The 19,805-nt window shown below is 56.2% G+C and overlaps 1 long non-coding RNA gene across 1 annotated transcript in view; it reads left to right on the plus strand.

Annotated features, from left to right (window-relative positions):
* The window catches only part of LOC128797215 (uncharacterized), a 34,505-nt gene extending 16,084 nt beyond the window's left edge, over positions 1-18,421 (plus strand). Inside the window, exon 3 of the long non-coding RNA XR_008434051.1 lies at positions 18,165-18,421. This is a non-coding gene — a long non-coding RNA (uncharacterized LOC128797215). The remainder of the gene's footprint in view (positions 1-18,164) is intronic.
* The last annotated feature ends 1,384 nt before the right edge of the window (positions 18,422-19,805 follow it).

Genomic DNA, 19,805 nt, shown 5'->3' on the forward strand with positions numbered 1-19,805 from the left:
AGTCCCAAGGGAACCCTACAAACTGACATCAGGAACCTGGGCTGGCCACTTTTCTTTCCCAGGGAAAAGGACCGGTCTTTGTCTCCAGGGGCCTGTGGCCCTGAGTGGCCGGACACCTCCAAAAATCCAAACGATCGAAGATGTGTCGCAGACCCAAGCTGCCCCCACCTCAAACCTGTGCTGCCCTGACAGTCCCAAGGGAACCCTACAAACTGACATCAGGAACCTGGGCTGGCCACTTTTCTTTCCCAGGGAAAAGGACCGGTCTTTGTCTCCAGGGGCCTGTGGCCCTGAGTGGCCGGACACCTCCAAAAATCCAAACGATCGAAGATGTGTCGCAGACCCAAGCTGCCCCCACCTCAAACCTGTGCTGCCCTGACAGTCCCAAGGGAACCCTACAAACTGACATCAGGAACCTGGGCTGGCCACTTTTCTTTCCCAGGGAAAAGGACCGGTCTTTGTCTCCAGGGGCCTGTGGCCCTGAGTGGCCGGACACCTCCAAAAATCCAAACGATCGAAGATGTGTCGCAGACCCAAGCTGCCCCCACCTCAAACCTGTGCTGCCCTGACAGTCCCAAGGGAACCCTACAAACTGACATCAGGAACCTGGGCTGGCCACTTTTCTTTCCCAGGGAAAAGGACCGGTCTTTGTCTCCAGGGGCCTGTGGCCCTGAGTGGCCGGACACCTCCAAAAATCCAAACGATCGAAGATGTGTCGCAGACCCAAGCTGCCCCCACCTCAAACCTGTGCTGCCCTGACAGTCCCAAGGGAACCCTACAAACTGACATCAGGAACCTGGGCTGGCCACTTTTCTTTCCCAGGGAAAAGGACCGGTCTTTGTCTCCAGGGGCCTGTGGCCCTGAGTGGCCGGACACCTCCAAAAATCCAAACGATCGAAGATGTGTCGCAGACCCAAGCTGCCCCCACCTCAAACCTGTGCTGCCCTGACAGTCCCAAGGGAACCCTACAAACTGACATCAGGAACCTGGGCTGGCCACTTTTCTTTCCCAGGGAAAAGGACCGGTCTTTGTCTCCAGGGGCCTGTGGCCCTGAGTGGCCGGACACCTCCAAAAATCCAAACGATCGAAGATGTGTCGCAGACCCAAGCTGCCCCCACCTCAAACCTGTGCTGCCCTGACAGTCCCAAGGGAACCCTACAAACTGACATCAGGAACCTGGGCTGGCCACTTTTCTTTCCCAGGGAAAAGGACCGGTCTTTGTCTCCAGGGGCCTGTGGCCCTGAGTGGCCGGACACCTCCAAAAATCCAAACGATCGAAGATGTGTCGCAGACCCAAGCTGCCCCCACCTCAAACCTGTGCTGCCCTGACAGTCCCAAGGGAACCCTACAAACTGACATCAGGAACCTGGGCTGGCCACTTTTCTTTCCCAGGGAAAAGGACCGGTCTTTGTCTCCAGGGGCCTGTGGCCCTGAGTGGCCGGACACCTCCAAAAATCCAAACGATCGAAGATGTGTCGCAGACCCAAGCTGCCCCCACCTCAAACCTGTGCTGCCCTGACAGTCCCAAGGGAACCCTACAAACTGACATCAGGAACCTGGGCTGGCCACTTTTCTTTCCCAGGGAAAAGGACCGGTCTTTGTCTCCAGGGGCCTGTGGCCCTGAGTGGCCGGACACCTCCAAAAATCCAAACGATCGAAGATGTGTCGCAGACCCAAGCTGCCCCCACCTCAAACCTGTGCTGCCCTGACAGTCCCAAGGGAACCCTACAAACTGACATCAGGAACCTGGGCTGGCCACTTTTCTTTCCCAGGGAAAAGGACCGGTCTTTGTCTCCAGGGGCCTGTGGCCCTGAGTGGCCGGACACCTCCAAAAATCCAAACGATCGAAGATGTGTCGCAGACCCAAGCTGCCCCCACCTCAAACCTGTGCTGCCCTGACAGTCCCAAGGGAACCCTACAAACTGACATCAGGAACCTGGGCTGGCCACTTTTCTTTCCCAGGGAAAAGGACCGATCTTTGTCTCCAGGGGCCTGTGGCCCTGAGTGGCCGGACACCTCCAAAAATCCAAACGATCGAAGATGTGTCGCAGACCCAAGCTGCCCCCACCTCAAACCTGTGCTGCCCTGACAGTCCCAAGGGAACCCTACAAACTGACATCAGGAACCTGGGCTGGCCACTTTTCTTTCCCAGGAAAAAGGACCGATCTTTGTCTCCAGGGGCCTGTGGCCCTGAGTGGCCGGACACCTCCAAAAATCCAAACGATCGAAGATGTGTCGCAGACCCAAGCTGCCCCCACCTCAAACCTGTGCTGCCCTGACAGTCCCAAGGGAACCCTACAAACTGACATCAGGAACCTGGGCTGGCCACTTTTCTTTCCCAGGGAAAAGGACCGGTCTTTGTCTCCAGGGGCCTGTGGCCCTGAGTGGCCGGACACCTCCAAAAATCCAAACGATCGAAGATGTGTCGCAGACCCAAGCTGCCCCCACCTCAAACCTGTGCTGCCCTGACAGTCCCAAGGGAACCCTACAAACTGACATCAGGAACCTGGGCTGGCCACTTTTCTTTCCCAGGGAAAAGGACCGGTCTTTGTCTCCAGGGGCCTGTGGCCCTGAGTGGCCGGACACCTCCAAAAATCCAAACGATCGAAGATGTGTCGCAGACCCAAGCTGCCCCCACCTCAAACCTGTGCTGCCCTGACAGTCCCAAGGGAACCCTACAAACTGACATCAGGAACCTGGGCTGGCCACTTTTCTTTCCCAGGGAAAAGGACCGGTCTTTGTCTCCAGGGGCCTGTGGCCCTGAGTGGCCGGACACCTCCAAAAATCCAAACGATCGAAGATGTGTCGCAGACCCAAGCTGCCCCCACCTCAAACCTGTGCTGCCCTGACAGTCCCAAGGGAACCCTACAAACTGACATCAGGAACCTGGGCTGGCCACTTTTCTTTCCCAGGGAAAAGGACCGGTCTTTGTCTCCAGGGGCCTGTGGCCCTGAGTGGCCGGACACCTCCAAAAATCCAAACGATCGAAGATGTGTCGCAGACCCAAGCTGCCCCCACCTCAAACCTGTGCTGCCCTGACAGTCCCAAGGGAACCCTACAAACTGACATCAGGAACCTGGGCTGGCCACTTTTCTTTCCCAGGGAAAAGGACCGGTCTTTGTCTCCAGGGGCCTGTGGCCCTGAGTGGCCGGACACCTCCAAAAATCCAAACGATCGAAGATGTGTCGCAGACCCAAGCTGCCCCCACCTCAAACCTGTGCTGCCCTGACAGTCCCAAGGGAACCCTACAAACTGACATCAGGAACCTGGGCTGGCCACTTTTCTTTCCCAGGGAAAAGGACCGGTCTTTGTCTCCAGGGGCCTGTGGCCCTGAGTGGCCGGACACCTCCAAAAATCCAAACGATCGAAGATGTGTCGCAGACCCAAGCTGCCCCCACCTCAAACCTGTGCTGCCCTGACAGTCCCAAGGGAACCCTACAAACTGACATCAGGAACCTGGGCTGGCCACTTTTCTTTCCCAGGGAAAAGGACCGGTCTTTGTCTCCAGGGGCCTGTGGCCCTGAGTGGCCGGACACCTCCAAAAATCCAAACGATCGAAGATGTGTCGCAGACCCAAGCTGCCCCCACCTCAAACCTGTGCTGCCCTGACAGTCCCAAGGGAACCCTACAAACTGACATCAGGAACCTGGGCTGGCCACTTTTCTTTCCCAGGGAAAAGGACCGGTCTTTGTCTCCAGGGGCCTGTGGCCCTGAGTGGCCGGACACCTCCAAAAATCCAAACGATCGAAGATGTGTCGCAGACCCAAGCTGCCCCCACCTCAAACCTGTGCTGCCCTGACAGTCCCAAGGGAACCCTACAAACTGACATCAGGAACCTGGGCTGGCCACTTTTCTTTCCCAGGGAAAAGGACCGGTCTTTGTCTCCTGGGGCCTGTGGCCCTGAGTGGCCGGACACCTCCAAAAATCCAAACGATCGAAGATGTGTCGCAGAGCCAAGCTGCCCCCACCTCAAACCTGTGCTGCCCTGACAGTCCCAAGGGAACCCTACAAACTGACATCAGGAACCTGGGCTGGCCACTTTTCTTTCCCAGGGAAAAGGACCGGTCTTTGTCTCCAGGGGCCTGTGGCCCTGAGTGTCCGGACACCTCCAAAAATCCAAACGATCGAAGATGTGTCGCAGACCCAAGCTGCCCCCACCTCAAACCTGTGCTGCCCTGACAGTCCCAAGGGAACCCTACAAACTGACATCAGGAACCTGGGCTGGCCACTTTTCTTTCCCAAGGAAAATAGCTGATCTTTGTCTCCAGGGGCCTGTGGCCCTGAGTGGCCGGACACCTCCAAAAATCCAAACGATCGAAGATGTGTCGCAGACCCAAGCTGCCCCCACCTCAAACCTGTGCTGCCCTGACAGTCCCAAGGGAACCCTACAAACTGACATCAGGAACCTGGGCTGGCCACTTTTCTTTCCCAGGGAAAAGGACCGGTCTTTGTCTCCAGGGGCCTGTGGCCCTGAGTGGCCGGACACCTCCAAAAATCCAAACGATCGAAGATGTGTCGCAGACCCAAGCTGCCCCCACCTCAAACCTGTGCTGCCCTGACAGTCCCAAGGGAACCCTACAAACTGACATCAGGAACCTGGGCTGGCCACTTTTCTTTCCCAGGGAAAAGGACCGGTCTTTGTCTCCAGGGGCCTGTGGCCCTGAGTGGCCGGACACCTCCAAAAATCCAAACGATCGAAGATGTGTCGCAGACCCAAGCTGCCCCCACCTCAAACCTGTGCTGCCCTGACAGTCCCAAGGGAACCCTACAAACTGACATCAGGAACCTGGGCTGGCCACTTTTCTTTCCCAGGGAAAAGGACCGGTCTTTGTCTCCAGGGGCCTGTGGCCCTGAGTGGCCGGACACCTCCAAAAATCCAAACGATCGAAGATGTGTCGCAGACCCAAGCTGCCCCCACCTCAAACCTGTGCTGCCCTGACAGTCCCAAGGGAACCCTACAAACTGACATCAGGAACCTGGGCTGGCCACTTTTCTTTCCCAGGGAAAAGGACCGGTCTTTGTCTCCAGGGGCCTGTGGCCCTGAGTGGCCGGACACCTCCAAAAATCCAAACGATCGAAGATGTGTCGCAGACCCAAGCTGCCCCCACCTCAAACCTGTGCTGCCCTGACAGTCCCAAGGGAACCCTACAAACTGACATCAGGAACCTGGGCTGGCCACTTTTCTTTCCCAGGGAAAAGGACCGGTCTTTGTCTCCAGGGGCCTGTGGCCCTGAGTGGCCGGACACCTCCAAAAATCCAAACGATCGAAGATGTGTCGCAGACCCAAGCTGCCCCCACCTCAAACCTGTGCTGCCCTGACAGTCCCAAGGGAACCCTACAAACTGACATCAGGAACCTGGGCTGGCCACTTTTCTTTCCCAGGGAAAAGGACCGGTCTTTGTCTCCAGGGGCCTGTGGCCCTGAGTGGCCGGACACCTCCAAAAATCCAAACGATCGAAGATGTGTCGCAGACCCAAGCTGCCCCCACCTCAAACCTGTGCTGCCCTGACAGTCCCAAGGGAACCCTACAAACTGACATCAGGAACCTGGGCTGGCCACTTTTCTTTCCCAGGGAAAAGGACCGGTCTTTGTCTCCAGGGGCCTGTGGCCCTGAGTGGCCGGACACCTCCAAAAATCCAAACGATCGAAGATGTGTCGCAGACCCAAGCTGCCCCCACCTCAAACCTGTGCTGCCCTGACAGTCCCAAGGGAACCCTACAAACTGACATCAGGAACCTGGGCTGGCCACTTTTCTTTCCCAGGGAAAAGGACCGGTCTTTGTCTCCAGGGGCCTGTGGCCCTGAGTGGCCGGACACCTCCAAAAATCCAAACGATCGAAGATGTGTCGCAGACCCAAGCTGCCCCCACCTCAAACCTGTGCTGCCCTGACAGTCCCAAGGGAACCCTACAAACTGACATCAGGAACCTGGGCTGGCCACTTTTCTTTCCCAGGGAAAAGGACCGGTCTTTGTCTCCAGGGGCCTGTGGCCCTGAGTGGCCGGACACCTCCAAAAATCCAAACGATCGAAGATGTGTCGCAGACCCAAGCTGCCCCCACCTCAAACCTGTGCTGCCCTGACAGTCCCAAGGGAACCCTACAAACTGACATCAGGAACCTGGGCTGGCCACTTTTCTTTCCCAGGGAAAAGGACCGGTCTTTGTCTCCAGGGGCCTGTGGCCCTGAGTGGCCGGACACCTCCAAAAATCCAAACGATCGAAGATGTGTCGCAGACCCAAGCTGCCCCCACCTCAAACCTGTGCTGCCCTGACAGTCCCAAGGGAACCCTACAAACTGACATCAGGAACCTGGGCTGGCCACTTTTCTTTCCCAGGGAAAAGGACCGGTCTTTGTCTCCAGGGGCCTGTGGCCCTGAGTGGCCGGACACCTCCAAAAATCCAAACGATCGAAGATGTGTCGCAGACCCAAGCTGCCCCCACCTCAAACCTGTGCTGCCCTGACAGTCCCAAGGGAACCCTACAAACTGACATCAGGAACCTGGGCTGGCCACTTTTCTTTCCCAAGGAAAAGGCTGATCTTTGTCTCCAGGGGCCTGTGGCCCTGAGTGGCCGGACACCTCCAAAAATCCAAACGATCGAAGATGTGTCGCAGACCCAAGCTGCCCCCACCTCAAACCTGTGCTGCCCTGACAGTCCCAAGGGAACCCTACAAACTGACATCAGGAACCTGGGCTGGCCACTTTTCTTTCCCAGGAAAAAGGACCGATCTTTGTCTCCAGGGGCCTGTGGCCCTGAGTGGCCGGACACCTCCAAAAATCCAAACGATCGAAGATGTGTCGCAGACCCAAGCTGCCCCCACCTCAAACCTGTGCTGCCCTGACAGTCCCAAGGGAACCCTACAAACTGACATCAGGAACCTGGGCTGGCCACTTTTCTTTCCCAGGGAAAAGGACCGATCTTTGTCTCCAGGGGCCTGTGGCCCTGAGTGGCCGGACACCTCCAAAAATCCAAACGATCGAAGATGTGTCGCAGACCCAAGCTGCCCCCACCTCAAACCTGTGCTGCCCTGACAGTCCCAAGGGAACCCTACAAACTGACATCAGGAACCTGGGCTGGCCACTTTTCTTTCCCAGGAAAAAGGACCGGTCTTTGTCTCCAGGGGCCTGTGGCCCTGAGTGGCCGGACACCTCCAAAAATCCAAACGATCGAAGATGTGTCGCAGACCCAAGCTGCCCCCACCTCAAACCTGTGCTGCCCTGACAGTCCCAAGGGAACCCTACAAACTGACATCAGGAACCTGGGCTGGCCACTTTTCTTTCCCAGGGAAAAGGACCGGTCTTTGTCTCCAGGGGCCTGTGGCCCTGAGTGGCCGGACACCTCCAAAAATCCAAACGATCGAAGATGTGTCGCAGACCCAAGCTGCCCCCACCTCAAACCTGTGCTGCCCTGACAGTCCCAAGGGAACCCTACAAACTGACATCAGGAACCTGGGCTGGCCACTTTTCTTTCCCAGGGAAAAGGACCGGTCTTTGTCTCCAGGGGCCTGTGGCCCTGAGTGGCCGGACACCTCCAAAAATCCAAACGATCGAAGATGTGTCGCAGACCCAAGCTGCCCCCACCTCAAACCTGTGCTGCCCTGACAGTCCCAAGGGAACCCTACAAACTGACATCAGGAACCTGGGCTGGCCACTTTTCTTTCCCAGGGAAAAGGACCGGTCTTTGTCTCCAGGGGCCTGTGGCCCTGAGTGGCCGGACACCTCCAAAAATCCAAACGATCGAAGATGTGTCGCAGACCCAAGCTGCCCCCACCTCAAACCTGTGCTGCCCTGACAGTCCCAAGGGAACCCTACAAACTGACATCAGGAACCTGGGCTGGCCACTTTTCTTTCCCAGGGAAAAGGACCGGTCTTTGTCTCCAGGGGCCTGTGGCCCTGAGTGGCCGGACACCTCCAAAAATCCAAACGATCGAAGATGTGTCGCAGACCCAAGCTGCCCCCACCTCAAACCTGTGCTGCCCTGACAGTCCCAAGGGAACCCTACAAACTGACATCAGGAACCTGGGCTGGCCACTTTTCTTTCCCAGGGAAAAGGACCGGTCTTTGTCTCCAGGGGCCTGTGGCCCTGAGTGGCCGGACACCTCCAAAAATCCAAACGATCGAAGATGTGTCGCAGACCCAAGCTGCCCCCACCTCAAACCTGTGCTGCCCTGACAGTCCCAAGGGAACCCTACAAACTGACATCAGGAACCTGGGCTGGCCACTTTTCTTTCCCAGGGAAAAGGACCGGTCTTTGTCTCCAGGGGCCTGTGGCCCTGAGTGGCCGGACACCTCCAAAAATCCAAACGATCGAAGATGTGTCGCAGACCCAAGCTGCCCCCACCTCAAACCTGTGCTGCCCTGACAGTCCCAAGGGAACCCTACAAACTGACATCAGGAACCTGGGCTGGCCACTTTTCTTTCCCAGGGAAAAGGACCGGTCTTTGTCTCCAGGGGCCTGTGGCCCTGAGTGGCCGGACACCTCCAAAAATCCAAACGATGGAAGATGTGTCGCAGACCCAAGCTGCCCCCACCTCAAACCTGTGCTGCCCTGACAGTCCCAAGGGAACCCTACAAACTGACATCAGGAACCTGGGCTGGCCACTTTTCTTTCCCAGGGAAAAGGACCGGTCTTTGTCTCCAGGGGCCTGTGGCCCTGAGTGGCCGGACACCTCCAAAATCCAAACGATCGAAGATGTGTCGCAGACCCAAGCTGCCCCCACCTCAAACCTGTGCTGCCCTGACAGTCCCAAGGGAACCCTACAAACTGACATCAGGAACCTGGGCTGGCCACTTTTCTTTCCCAGGGAAAAGGACCGGTCTGTGTCTCCAGGGGCCTGTGGCCCTGAGTGGCCGGACACCTCTAAAAATCCAAACGATGGAAGATGTGTCGCAGACCCAAGCTGCCCCCACCTCAAACCTGTGCTGCCCTGACAGTCCCAAGGGAACCCTACAAACTGACATCAGGAACCTGGGCTGGCCACTTTTCTTTCCCAAGGAAAAGGACTGATCTTTGCCTCCAGGGGCCTGTGGCCCTGAGTAGCCGGACACCTCCAAAAATCCAAATGATCGAAGATGTGTCGCAGACCCAAGCTGCCCCCACCTCAACCTGTGCTGCCCTGACAGTCCCAAGGAACCCTACAAACTGACATCAGGAACCTGGGCTGGCCACTTTTCTTTCCCAGGAAAAAGGCCGATCTTTGTCTCCAGGGGCCTGTGGCCCTGAGTGGCCAGACACCTCCAAAAATCCAAACGATGGAAGATGTGTCGCAGACCCAAGCTGCCCCCACCTCAAACCTGTGCTGCCCTGACAGTCCCAAGGGAACCCTACAAACTGACATCAGGAACCTGGGCTGGCCACTTTTCTTTCCCAGGAAAAAGGCCGATCTTTGTCTCCAGGGGCCTGTGGCCCTGAGTGGCCGGACACCTCCAAAAATCCAAACGATCGAAGATGTGTCGCAGACCCAAGCTGCCCCCACCTCAAACCTGTGCTGCCCTGACAGTCCCAAGGGAACCCTACAAACTGACATCAGGAACCTGGGCTGGCCACTTTTCTTTCTCAAGGTAAAAGGACCGGTCTTTGACTCCAGGGGCCTGTGGCCCTGAGTGGCCGGACACCTCCAAAAATCCAAACGATCGAAGATGTGTCGCAGACCCAAGCTGCCCCCACCTCAAACCTGTGCTGCCCTGACAGTCCCAAGGGAACCCTACAAACTGACATCAGGAAGCTGGGCTGGCCACTTTTCTTTCCCAGGGAAAAGGACCGGTCTGTGTCTCCAGGGACCTGTGGCCCTGAGTGGCCGGACACCTCCAAAAATCCAAACGATCGAAGATGTGTCGCAGACCCAAGCTGCCCCCACCTCAAACCTGTGCTGCCCTGACAGTCCCAAGGGAACCCTACAAACTGACATCAGGAACCTGGGCTGGCCACTTTTCTTTCCCAGGGAAAAGGACCGGTCTGTGTCTCCAGGGGCCTGTGGCCCTGAAGTGGCCGGACACCTCCAAAAATCCAAACGATCGAAGATGTGTCGCAGACCCAAGCTGCCCCCACCTCAAACCTGTGCTGCCCTGACAGTCCCAAGGGAACCCTACAAACTGACATCAGGAACCTGGGCTGGCCACTTTTCTTTCCCAGGGAAAAGGACCGGTCTTTGTCTCCAGGGACCTGTGGCCCTGAGTGGCCGGACACCTCCAAAAATCCAAACGATCGAAGATGTGTCGCAGACCCAAGCTGCCCCCACCTCAAAGCTGTGCTGCCCTGACAGTCCCAAGGGAACCCTACAAACTGACATCAGGAACCTGGGCTGGCCAATTTTCTTTCCCAGGGAAAAGGACCGGTCTTTGTCTCCAGGGACCTGTGGACCTGAAGTGGCCGGACACCTCCAAAAATCCAAACGATCGAAGATGTGTCGCAGACCCAAGCTGCCCCCACCTCAAACCTGTGCTGCCCTGACAGTCCCAAGGGAACCCTACAAACTGACATCAGGAACCTGGGCTGGCCACTTTTCTTTCCCAGGGAAAAGGACCGGTCTTTGTCTCCAGGGGCCTGTGGCCCTGAGTGGCCGGACACCTCCAAAAATCCAAACGATCGAGGATGTGTCGCAGACCCAAGCTGCCCCCACCTCAAACCTGTGCTGCCCTGACAGTCCCAAGGGAACCCTACAAACTGACATCAGGAACCTGGGCTGGCCACTTTTCTTTCCCAGGGAAAAGGACCGGTCTGTGTCTCCAGGGGCCTGTGGCCCTGAAGTGGCCGGACACCTCCAAAAATCCAAACGATCGAAGATGTGTCGCAGACCCAAGCTGCCCCCACCTCAAACCTGTGCTGCCCTGACAGTCCCAAGGGAACCCTACAAACTGACATCAGGAACCTGGGCTGGCCACTTTTCTTTCCCAGGGAAAAGGACCGGTCTGTGTCTCCAGGGGCCTGTGGCCCTGAAGTGGCCGGACACCTCCGAAAATCCAAACGATCGAAGATGTGTCGCAGACCCAAGCTGCCCCCACCTCAAACCTGTGCTGCCCTGACAGTCCCAAGGGAACCCTACAAACTGACATCAGGAACCTGGGCTGGCCACTTTTCTTTCCCAGGGAAAAGGACCGGTCTGTGTCTCCAGGGGCCTGTGGCCCTGAGTGGCCGGACACCTCCAAAATCCAAACGATCGAAGATGTGTCGCAGACCCAAGCTGCCCCCACCTCAAACCTGTGCTGCCCTGACAGTCCCAAGGGAACCCTACAAACTGACATCAGGAACCTGGGCTGGCCACTTTTCTTTCCCAGGGAAAAGGACCGGTCTGTGTCTCCAGGGGCCTGTGGCCCTGAAGTGGCCGGACACCTCCAAAAATCCAAACGATCGAAGATGTGTCGCAGACCCAAGCTGCCCCCACCTCAAACCTGTGCTGCCCTGACAGTCCCAAGGGAACCCTACAAACTGACATCAGGAACCTGGGCTGGCCACTTTTCTTTCCCAGGGAAAAGGACCCGTCTGTGTCTCCAGGGGCCTGTGGCCCTGAAGTGGCCGGACACCTCTGAAAATCCAAACGATCGAAGATGTGTCGCAGACCCAAGCTGCCCCCACCTCAAACCTGTGCTGCCCTGACAGTCCCAAGGGAACCCTACAAACTGACATCAGGAACCTGGGCTGGCCAGTTTTCTTTCCCAGGGAAAAGGACCGGTCTGTGTCTCCAGGGGCCTGTGGCCCTGAGTGGCCGGACACCTCCAAAAATCCAAACGATCGAAGATGTGTCGCAGACCCAAGCTGTCCCCACCTCAAACCTGTGCTGCCCTGACAGTCCCAAGGGAACCCTACAAACTGACATCAGGAACCTGGGCTGGCCACTTTTCTTTCCCAGGGAAAAGGACCGGTCTGTGTCTCCAGGGGCCTGTGGCCCTGAAGTGGCCGGACACCTCCAAAAATCCAAACGATCGAAGATGTGTCGCAGACCCAAGCTGCCCCCACCTCAAACCTGTGCTGCCCTGACAGTCCCAAGGGAACCCTACAAACTGACATCAGGAACCTGGGCTGGCCACTTTTCTTTCCCAGGGAAAAGGACCGGTCTGTGTCTCCAGGGACCTGTGGCCCTGAGTGGCCGGACACCTCCAAAAATCCAAACGATCGAAGATGTGTCGCAGACCCAAGCTGCCCCCACCTCAAACCTGTGCTGCCCTGACAGTCCCAAGGGAACCCTACAAACTGACATCAGGAACCTGGGCTGGCCACTTTTCTTTCCCAGTGAAAAGGACCGGTCTTTGTCTCCAGGGGCCTGTGGCCCTGAAGTGGCCGGACACCTCCAAAAATCCAAACGATCGAAGATGTGTCGCAGACCCAAGCTGCCCCCACCTCAAACCTGTGCTGCCCTGACAGTCCCAAGGGAACCCTACAAACTGACATCAGGAACCTGGGCTGGCCACTTTTTCTTTCCCAGGGAAAAGGACCGGTCTGTGTCTCCAGGGGCCTGTGGCCCTGAAGTGGCCGGACACCTCCAAAAATCCAAACGATCGAAGATGTGTCGCAGACCCAAGCTGCCCCCACCTCAAACCTGTGCTGCCCTGACAGTCCCAAGGGAACCCTACAAACTGACATCAGGAACCTGGGCTGGCCACTTTTCTTTCCCAGGGAAAAGGACCAGTCTGTGTCTCCAGGGGCCTGTGGCCCTGAAGTGGCCGGACACCTCCAAAAATCCAAACGATCGAAGATGTGTCGCAGAACCAAGCTGCCCCCACCTCAAACCTGTGCTGCCCTGACAGTCCCAAGGGAACCCTACAAACTGACATCAGGAACCTGGGCTGGCCACTTTTCTTTCCCAGGAAAAGGACCGGTCTTTGTCTCCAGGGGCCTGTGGCCCTGAGTGGCCGGACACCTCCAAAAATCCAAACGATCGAAGGTGTGTCGCAGACCCAAGCTGCCCCCACCTCAAACCTGTGCTGCCCTGACAGTCCCAAGGGAACCCTACAAACTGACATCAGGAACCTGGGCTGGCCACTTTTCTTTCCAGGGAAAAGGACCGGTCTGTGTCTCCAGGGACCTGTGGCCCTGAAGTGGCCGGACACCTCCAAAATTCCAAACGATCGAAGATGTGTCGCAGACCCAAGCTGCCCCCACCTCAAACCTGTGCTGCCCTGACAGTCCCAAGGGAACCCTACAAACTGACATCAGGAACCTGGGCTGGCCACTTTTCTTTCCCAGGGAAAAGGACCGGTCTGTGTCTCCAGGGGCCTGTGGCCCTGAAGTGGCCGGACACCTCCAAAAATCCAAACGATCGAAGATGTGTCGCAGACCCAAGCTGCCCCCACCTCAAACCTGTGCTGCCCTGACAGTCCCAAGGGAACCCTACAAACTGACATCAGGAACCTGGGCTGGCCACTTTTCTTTCCCAGGGAAAAGGACCGGTCTTTGTCTCCAGGGGCCTGTGGACCTGAAGTGGCCGGACACCTCCAAAAATCCAAACGATCGAAGATGTGTCGCAGACCCAAGCTGCCCCCACCTCAAACCTGTGCTGCCCTGACAGTCCCAAGGGAACCCTACAAACTGACATCAGGAACCTGGGCTGGCCACTTTTCTTTCCCAGGGAAAAGGACCAGTCTGTGTCTCCAGGGGCCTGTGGCCCTGAGTGGCCGGACACCTCCAAAAATCCAAACGATCGAAGGTGTGTCGCAGACCCAAGCTGCCCCCACCTCAAACCTGTGCTGCCCTGACAGTCCCAAGGGAACCCTACAAACTGACATCAGGAACCTGGGCTGGCCACTTTTCTTTCCCAGGGAAAAGGACCGGTCTGTGTCTCCAGGGGCCTGTGGCCCTGAAGTGGCCGGACACCTCCAAAATTCCAAACGATGGAAGATGTGTCGCAGACCCAAGCTGCCCCCACCTCAAACCTGTGCTGCCCTGACAGTCCCAAGGGAACCCTACAAACTGACATCAGGAACCTGGGCTGGCCACTTTTCTTTCCCAGGGAAAAGGACCGGTCTGTGTCTCCAGGGGCCTGTGGCCCTGAAGTGGCCGGACACCCCTGAAAATCCAAACGATCGAAGATGTGTCGCAGACCCAAGCTGCCCCCACCTCAAACCTGTGCTGCCCTGACAGTCCCAAGGGAACCCTACAAACTGACATCAGGAACCTGGGCTGGCCACTTTTCTTTCCCAGGGAAAAGGACCGGTCTGTGTCTCCAGGGGCCTGTGGCCCTGAAGTGGCCGGACACCTCCAAAAATCCAAACGATCGAAGATGTGTCGCAGACCCAAGCTGCCCCCACCTCAAACCTGTGCTGCCCTGACAGTCCCAAGGGAACCCTACAAACTGACATCAGGAACCTGGGCTGGCCACTTTTCTTTCCCAGGGAAAAGGACCGGTCTGTGTCTCCAGGGGCCTGTGGCCCTGAAGTGGCCGGACACCTCCAAAAATCCAAACGATCGAAGATGTGTCGCAGACCCAAGCTGCCCCCACCTCAAACCTGTGCTGCCCTGACAGTCCCAAGGGAACCCTACAAACTGACATCAGGAACCTGGGCTGGCCACTTTTCTTTCCCAGGGAAAAGGACCGGTCTGTGTCTCCAGGGGCCTGTGGCCCTGAGTGGCCGGACACCTCTGAAAATCCAAACGATGGAAGATGTGTCGCAGACCCAAGCTGCCCCCACCTCAAACCTGTGCTGCCCTGACAGTCCCAAGGGAACCCTACAAACTGACATCAGGAACCTGGGCTGGCCATTTTTCTTTCCCAAGGAAAAAGGCTGATCTTTGCCTCCAGGGGCCTGTGGCCCTGAAGTAGCCGGACACCTCCAAAAATCCAAATGATCGAAGATGTGTCGCAGACCCAAGCTGCCCCCACCTCAAACCTGTGCTGCCCTGACAGTCCCAAGGGAACCCTACAAACTGACATCAGGAACCTGGGCTGGCCACTTTTCTTTCCCAGGAAAAAGGACTGATCTGTGTCTCCAGGGGCCTGTGGCCCTAAAGTGGCCAGACACCTCCAAAAATCCAAACGATGGAAGATGTGTCGCAGACCCAAGCTGCCCCCACCTCAAACCTGTGCTGCCCTGACAGTCCCAAGGGAACCCTACAAACTGACATCAGGAACCTGGGCTGGCCACTTTTCTTTCCAAGGAAAAAGGCTGATCTTTGCCTCCAGGGGCCTGTGGCCCTGAAGTGGCCGGACACCTCCAAAAATCCAAACGATCGAAGATGTGTCGCCGACCCAAGCTGCCCCCACCTCAAACCTGTGCTGCCCTGACAGTCCCAAGGGAACCCTACAAACTGACATCAGGAACCTGGGCTGGCCACTTTTCTTTCCCAGTGAAAAGGACCGGTCTGTGACTCCAGGGGCCTGTGGCCCTGAAGTGGCCGGACACCTCCAAAAATCCAAACGATCGAAGATGTGTCGCAGACCCAAGCTGCCCCCACCTCAAACCTGTGCTGCCCTGACAGTCCCAAGGGAACCCTACAAACTGACATCAGGAAGCTGGGCTGGCCACTTTTCTTTCCCAGGGAAAAGGACCGGTCTGTGTCTCCAGGGACCTGTGGCCCTGAAGTGGCCGGACACCTCCAAAAATCCAAACGATCGAAGATGTCTCGCAGACCCAAGCTGCCCCCACCTCAAACCTGTGCTGCCCTGACAGTCCCAAGGGAACCCTACAAACTGACATCAGGAACCTGGGCTGGCCACTTTTCTTTCCCAGGGAAAAGGACCGGTCTGTGTCTCCAGGGGCCTGTGGCCCTGAAGTGGCCGGACACCTCCAAAAATCCAAACGATCGAAGATGTGTCGCAGACCCAAGCTGCCCCCACCTCAAACCTGTGCTGCCCTGACAGTCCCAAGGGAACCCTACAAACTGACATCAGGAACCTGGGCTGGCCACTTTTCTTTCCCAGGGAAAAGGACCGGTCTGTGTCTCCAGGGACCTGTGGCCCTGAAGTGGCCAGACACCTCCAAAAATCCAAACGATCGAAGATGTGTCGCCGACCCAAGCTGCCCCCACCTCAAAGCTGTGCTGCCCTGACAGTCCCAAGGGAACCCTACAAACTGACATCAGGAACCTGGTCTGGCCACTTTTCTTTCCCAGTGAAAAGGACCGGTCTGTGACTCCAGGGGCCTGTGGCCCTGAAGTGGCCGGACACCTCCAAAAATCCAAACGATCGAAGATGTGTCGCAGACCCAAGCTGCCCCCACCTCAAACCTGTGCTGCCCTGACAGTCCCAAGGGAACCCTACAAACTGACATCAGGAACCTGGGCTGGCCACTTTTCTTTCCCTGGGAAAATAGCTGATCTTTGTCTCCAGGGGCCTGTGGCCCTGAAGTGGCCGGACACCTCCAAAAATCCAAACGATCGAAGATGTGTCGCAGACCCAAGCTGCCCCCACCTCAAACCTGTGCTGCCCTGACAGTCCCAAGGGAACCCTACAAACTGACATCAGGAACCTGGGCTGGCCATTTTTCTTTCCCAGGAAAAAGGACCGGTCTGTGTCTCCAGGGGCCTGTGGCACTGAGTGGCCGGACACCTCCAAAAATCCAAACGATCGAAGATGTGTCGCAGACCCAAGCTGCCCCCACCTCAAACCTGTGCTGCCCTGACAGTCCCAAGGGAACCCTACGAACTGACATCAGGAACCTGGGCTGGCCGCTTTTCTTTCCCAGGGAAAAGGACCGGTCTTTGTCTCCAGGGGCCTGTGGCCCTGAAGTGGCCGGACACCTCTGAAAATCCAAACGATCGAAGACGTGTCGCAGACCCAAGCTGCCCCCACCTCAAACCTGTGCTGCCCTGACAGTCCCAAGGGAACCCTACAAACTGACATCAGGAACCTGGGCTGGCCACTTTTCTTTCCCAGGGAAAAGGACCGGTCTGTGTCTCCAGGGGCCTGTGGCCCTGAAGTGGCCGGACACCTCCAAAAATCCAAACGATCGAAGATGTGTCGCAGACCCAAGCTGCCCCCACCTCAAACCTGTGCTGCCCTGACAGTCCCAAGGGAACCCTACAAACTGACATCAGGAACCTGGGCTGGCCACTTTTCTTTCCCAGGGAAAAGGACCGGTCTGTGTCTCCAGGGGCCTGTGGCCCTGAAGTGGCCGGACACCTCCAAAAATCCAAACGATCGAAGATGTCTCGCAGACCCAAGCTGCCCCCACCTCAAACCTGTGCTGCCCTGACAGTCCCAAGGGAACCCTACAAACTGACATCAGGAACCTGGGCTGGCCACTTTTCTTTCCCAGGAAAAGGACCGGTCTTTGTCTCCAGGGGCCTGTGGCCCTGAGTGGCCGGACACCTCCAAAAATCCAAACGATCGAAGATGTGTCGCAGACCCAAGCTGCCCCCACCTCAAACCTGTGCTGCCCTGACAGTCCCAAGGGAACCCTACAAACTGACATCAGGAACCTGGGCTGGCCACTTTTCTTTCCAAGGAAAAAGGCTGATCTTTGCCTCCAGGGGCCTGTGGCCCTGAAGTGGCCGGACACCTCCAAAAATCCAAACGATCGAAGATGTGTCGCAGACCCAAGCTGCCCCCACCTCAAACCTGTGCTGCCCTGACAGTCCCAAGGGAACCCTACAAACTGACATCAGGAACCTGGGCTGGCCATTTTTCTTTCCCAGGGAAAAGGACCGGTCTGTGTCTCCAGGGACCTGTGGCCCTGAAGTGGCCGGACACCTCCAAAAATCCAAACGATCGAAGATGTGTCGCAGACCCAAGCTGCCCCCACCTCAAACCTGTGCTGCCCTGACAGTCCCAAGGGAACCCTACAAACTGACATCAGGAACCTGGGCTGGCCACTTTTCTTTCCTAAGGAAAAAGGCTGATCTTTGCCTCCAGGGGCCTGTGGCCCTGAGTGGCCGGACACCTCCAAAAATCCAAACGATCGAAGATGTGTCGCAGACCCCAGCTGCCCCACCTCAAACCTGTGCTGCCCTGACAGTCCCATGGGAACCCTACAAACTGACATCAGGAACCTGGGCTGCATGATTTTTCTTTCACAAGGTTGATATCTCTTGTTTGTGACCAGGGCCCAGCACTCCCTCTGGGGCATCAGGCTCCGCGTGTGCTGTTGCCTCCTCCATTTTGAAACCGTGCAGGATTTTTCCGAGACCCCATCTACCATCTCCAAATACTCAGGTTTTTGGTTTTTTTTCCAAATGCCTCTTGGAAACTGACTGTATGAAACTTGGCGCTTTTTTTTTTTTTTTTTTTTTTTTCTCAGCTGGATTCCTCCTCGAGAATGCTGCCAGCATGTAACCCTTACACGAACCACTTCGCCGGGCCCAGAAATCACAACCTTCAGACCAGCAGCGTGGGACCTTGCCCACTGCCCCTCCACTGGCACCTTTCCAAAGCATTGCACTACATTCCAGTAATACTCTGCATTTCCAGTGGGCAGCCTGTCTGACCCTCATCCTGACCCTAAAAATGCACTAAGGAATTCTAAAACAGCCCTTAGGAAGGTGTAACAATACCCTAAAAGACACCAGAAAAGTCTTAAAAAGCCTTCCAAAATCCCCTAATTATTCCTAATAGTCCTGCAAAAAAACTCAAGGAAACCTGCTCAGCCTCCAAACCCTTCCTGGTGCTCTCTAGCCCACAGATGTCATCCCTACCTTTCTCCAGGGTGTCCCGTTGTCCTCTGAGGGTTCTGTCGTTGTCCTGGTGTGAGGGTCGCTGCCTTGTCCTAGCGGGAGCGTTCCGGTGTGCTCTCGTTGTTAGGGTTGCCGTGTGGTGTTGCTGCTGTCAGGGTGAAAAGGGAAAAGGCTCTTGTTAGGGGGGCTGCTTAGGCTGAGGTTAGGGCTGGGGGGAGAGGTGGTGCACCTGTACCCTAACTTGCCTCCTCCTAAGCTGTACCCTGTAGCCCTGATCTCCACTGCACTGTCCAGCCCTCAAGCCCTCGCCCTTTACCCCCCAACCTCTCCCTCTGCCCTCCAGCCCTCAGGCTCTGTGTGTCACCCTCGAGCCCCCCCTTTGCCCCTCAAACCCCCTCTCCTTTGCCCCTCAGCCCCCAGCTTCTCTGTGTCATGCTCCAGCTGCCCCTGCCCCCCTCAGCATCTCTCTGTCACCCACTGTCCCCTCTCCCTGTGCCTCCCTCAGCTCCCAGCCTCTGTCACTCTCAAGCCCCCACAGTGCCCCTCAAGCTGCCCCTCAGCCTCTATGTGCCGTGCCATGAAAAACCATAAAAATTCCCTAAAAAATCCTCATCTTCAAAATGTCCTAGAAGCCCCACAAAAACATAAAAATAGCCTCAGAATACCCTTAAAATACAATAAAAATATCCTACTTTAAAAAAAAAACCTAAAACACACCTAAATATCCCTAAAAAGCCTTTAAAAATCCCTCAATATTCCTAAAAGAGCTCTAAAAATACCCCAAAAATACTTAAAATGCCCTGATAATACCCTAAAAAAAACCCTAAAGTTCCCTCAAAAGACCTAAAAATACCCTAGTCCTAAGAGTCCTCCACATACCCTCAATAGTCCTAAAAAAGCCCCAAGAACACCCCAAAAAAAAAACCCAAAAAATTCTAATTAGTAGTAAGAAAGCCCTTAAAATACCCTAAAAAAAAAAAAATCTTTTAAAAGCCCCGAAAAAGGCCTAAAAGTATCCTAAATAGTCACAGAAAATTCCTAAAATGCTCCTGTGAAAATAACCCTAAAATATCCTTTAAAAGCCCTGAAAAAAAAACTAAAAAAGTGCTCAGTCCCCAACCTCTACCAGTCACTCTCTAGCCAGCCAACATCATCCCTACCTTTTCATTAGGGTCACTGCCTGCAGCTGCTGGGAGGGTTCTGGGGCTGTCCCAGCAGTAGGGTCACTGCCTGCAGCTGCTGTTGAGGAAAACTGGTGTTCTAGGGGT

The sequence above is a fragment of the Vidua chalybeata genome, chromosome 18, assembly GCF_026979565.1.
Source record: "Vidua chalybeata isolate OUT-0048 chromosome 18, bVidCha1 merged haplotype, whole genome shotgun sequence".
Lineage (NCBI taxonomy): Eukaryota > Metazoa > Chordata > Aves > Passeriformes > Viduidae > Vidua > Vidua chalybeata.